The sequence below is a fragment of the Cygnus olor genome, chromosome 21 (assembly GCF_009769625.2).
Source record: "Cygnus olor isolate bCygOlo1 chromosome 21, bCygOlo1.pri.v2, whole genome shotgun sequence".
NCBI classification, from domain to species: Eukaryota; Metazoa; Chordata; class Aves; order Anseriformes; family Anatidae; genus Cygnus; species Cygnus olor.
The window spans coordinates 1,632,586-1,636,228 of NC_049189.1; the positions used below are offsets into that span (position 1 = coordinate 1,632,586).

The 3,643-nt window shown below is 46.3% G+C and overlaps 1 long non-coding RNA gene across 2 annotated transcripts; it reads right to left on the bottom strand.

Annotated features, from left to right (window-relative positions):
- Window positions 1-290: 290 nt before the first annotated feature.
- LOC121058262 lies at window positions 291-2,254 on the bottom strand. Of its 2 annotated transcripts, none has more exons than XR_005814133.1 (3): window positions 2,107-2,254; window positions 1,477-1,549; window positions 291-1,390 (listed from the first exon to the last, which is right to left on the bottom strand). It is a non-coding gene; the product is annotated as an uncharacterized LOC121058262 (long non-coding RNA). The 2 variants fall into 2 exon arrangements; XR_005814134.1 differs by lacking the exon at window positions 2,107-2,254 and adding an exon at window positions 2,026-2,094.
- Window positions 2,255-3,643: the final 1,389 nt, after the last annotated feature.

Sequence of the window (3,643 nt, forward strand, 5' to 3'; positions counted from 1 at the left end):
TGATTTTCAACAAATGTCAGCTCCTGCCAACAAACCAAGGTTCTGGGCTTTTTTATAGCCCTGGAACCCACAAACTGAACCAGGACCACCCATTTCACATAAACAAACAAAAACAAGCCGAACTTCTGCGAGGACTGGCCCAAGACAGACAGAAAGGCTTAGACTCCTTTTTGCGGGCTGGGGAAGATCTAGCAGCTTCTTTCTACAGAAACGTCTTGCTCATAGCAGGAAAGATAAGACATTTCAGGGATTTCCACCCTAACAAGCAGCAACAATAGTCATTTTCACATTTAAAAGGAATTTTGCAAGCAGTTTTCCCACAGTTCCACCTCTAGACCCCCCCGCTCCTTAGACACACGCAGGCTAGCTCAGACTCGACTCCCATTTTTGTTTGGGCATTTCCTTGCAGAGTAAGATAAAATACATCGTTGTATTGTTGTGAGTAGCTTACTCTGAATTGCTGCCAAGTCAGCCTGAGAAGTTACACTTCTGCTCAGAGCGAGAGCTCGTGCACGACAGCCTGGGTGTGCTGGAGAAGCAGCCCTGGAAGTAAACTAAGTACATGTTAATCAGCCTGTGTCTGGACTGCTGCTGGTGGGGAATAAAACAATCTCTAACCCACATAAAATGGTGAAACATTCATCCTTAATCTGAACCACCTCTACATTCAGCTGTGCTGAGCACTGAGACCTTCACGTATAATATCTCCTAACATCCAAATTTGCCTGGACTTTCAATTATCCAGACAATAATGAAAACATGTTGGTGAGGCAAGCATCAGGTTACAATCACAAATTCTTACTTCAATAACGGCCATAAAACAGAGACCCAAAGCATGTTTTTTGCTTTTTTTCCAAACATTAGCAACTCATCTGATACTTAGTCCAAGGATCCAGTTTCCTGCAAGCTGATGACATGTGAGACCACAACCCTGAGGCTGATATTAAATTATACATATATACATATATAAATATACAGAAAGAAAACCTGTGAAATTACAGACACAGATGTGTTATTGGTGTCATAATTTTTTTCCATTAAACACCATATTAGGTTTATCCCCTTTCTATACTTGAAAATCTTCACATATAAAAGATGAATAGCAACTTCTCAAGGGGATCCTTGTGGTTTAACCTTGTTACAGGAGGTCAAATGCAACATACAAACTATATTGGTACAAAGATGACTGTAAAATGGAATTAGCCTTTCGCTCTCCGTTCAAATGGAAAGGAAGCAAACTTTCACATGTCTGAATCGCTCCTGCTGCAGACCCCCAGACGGGACTCGTGCACATGGGTCTCAGAGTAGACTGAAGAACACATTTTGTAGAGAAAGAGCTATCAACACAAGGCCCAGATCCTGGCTGCCATGGTATTATGCTTCTGAAATGCTGAATCATACTCATGTAAGTCTGAAGCATTCCAGGCTTCCCCACCTCAAAGAACCCACTTCTCCTCTCGCACACGGGGCACTGACCTGCTCAGCTAACGGCGGCACAAGGCTCCAGTGACCATACTGCTGTCTTCTGTCAGGCAGGAAGAGAAGACTTCTACCATTAAGAGGAAAACAAAAAAAAAAAAAAACACATAAGAAACAGAGTTGGTGAGAAGCAGCATCAGGAAAAGGACTCATTTCCCACTATGAGAACTTGCTCATCTTCGAGCTCTGTTCTTGGAGCAGCTGGGTTGGGCCTGGGATGAGGAGCAACCACCACTACCCTGCTGAAATAAGGGCACAGAAACCCTAACATCGATTTGTGAGAGAGACAAGAAGCGCACTAAATCCTGACACGCCATTTATAACACTTCTCATGGGACTCTTACACGCAGCCTAGAAGGGCACATCCGCAGGCTCCCTGCCTTCCTACAGGCTCTTCAGAGCCCCCACACCACCACAGCTCCCACCTTCCCATGGCCACCAGTGCAAAGGCCAGAGCCTTGCAGTGCAAAGGCACCACGAGGCTTCCCAGCCCCAGCTCGGGCACCCTCCCCACACAAGCCACCACCCACAGCAGCATTTCTGTACCCAAAGCCCCTCTCACTGCAGGGCCAGGCAGCTGAGAGACCAGAAAACCCTTCAGGTTCTTTTGGAAAGGCCTGAACATACCAGAGAGCATCCAGGAGCATGCAGCCTCCATGGCGTGAAGAGCTTTAGGTGGTGGGAGGGCCAGCTGCAGCCTGCTACAGGGGAGCCCCCATCAGCACACACCTGCAGCTCACCTGGGCCTGCCCCCTGGCTGATCAGCGGGGGCCGTGCTCCTCCTCTGCTCCCTTGGACTACAAATTTCTACCTTGGCTCTTTTAAAACAATGTTGGGAACACTGTAAGCCGGGAGGAAGCACTGTTACATAATTGAGGATATTACCGATTCTCTAAAAACCTGGAAGTCCTTACCCAAGGACACTGCAGGAATTAACGCTGCAGCTTTAAGGCTGAGAGCCCGTGCCCCGGGCCTTGATCAGGTTTTCCTGGTAGTTTGCTGGCTGCTGTGGGACGGTGCAAGCACAGAGCACATCCTGCATCTTCTCACAAGCAACTGAGCACAGAAAGCAGCTCCCACCACAACAGTCCGTACCTCCAGACAGCTATGATAGAGATCCCATCAAGTGGCATCCAAAGAGAAATGCCAAATGATTATTTTCTAATAATGCCCCCAGTAGTACACCCATTGGGACTCCATAAGGAAAAACTTCCTTCTCCTCCAGATGCTCAGCAGGCAAGACATCTGCAGGCCTTATGAATTTTACTGTCTTCTGAACAGAAACACAAAGCGTAGGAACTTCCAAAGGAAGACACCAGCAGCAACACAATAAAGATCTTCATTATTTTTCCCTGACATTTTCATGACAGAGTCCATGTAGAACATAATAAAAACATAAGGCATGTTTACTGGATGTTTTATAGTTCAATAAAACATAAATAAACAGCTTTTTAGATCAAAGCTACATAAATAAGGAAGCACTGTGTCTTCTGAGACCAAACTAATATATCACATAATCTGAAGTTGAAAGAAGCATTCCTGGCACTCCCGTTGGACTCAGGAGTCCCACCTAACAGGCAGAGTGCCTAACTCACATCTGACTTCTTGTTTTACATGTGTTTTTACAAATAAGTACAAGTGAGGTGTGTGGCGGGGGGGGGGGGCACAGTACAACCATCTGTTTGTGAAGCCTTTTGTGATGAGATTTTTAGATTCTATGCATGAATTAATAAAAAAAAGGAGCAAACAGTAGCATTTCCAAGGGAGCTTAGGGCTGGTTTTCTGCATCTACGGTACTACTGCCGGGGCACTGTGTTCTTCCCAAGTGGTCAGCATTCGTCCAAGGGCTCCAGCTTTCCTTAAATTTAGTGGAAAGACTGCTGTTGATCTCAGTCAGCTTTGGATCTAGTCCTGGCCCTTCTGAGCAGTGTGACTCACTCCAAACACCACGTTTACAGAAAGGAGGAGTTCTCTCCCAGCTTGTGGGCATGTGTCTTCCTCCTCACACTCTTCCTTTTCCTTCTGGGAGGTGCAAACCTGAGCCTACAAGCCAAAGAATGAGCGGACTCCCAAGGTCGTCTTCCTGGCATTCCTCACCTTGGTCTTGTTTCATACACGTGAATATTTGCAGCGCTGTGACAGCATGTGATGCCATCAGCCTCCC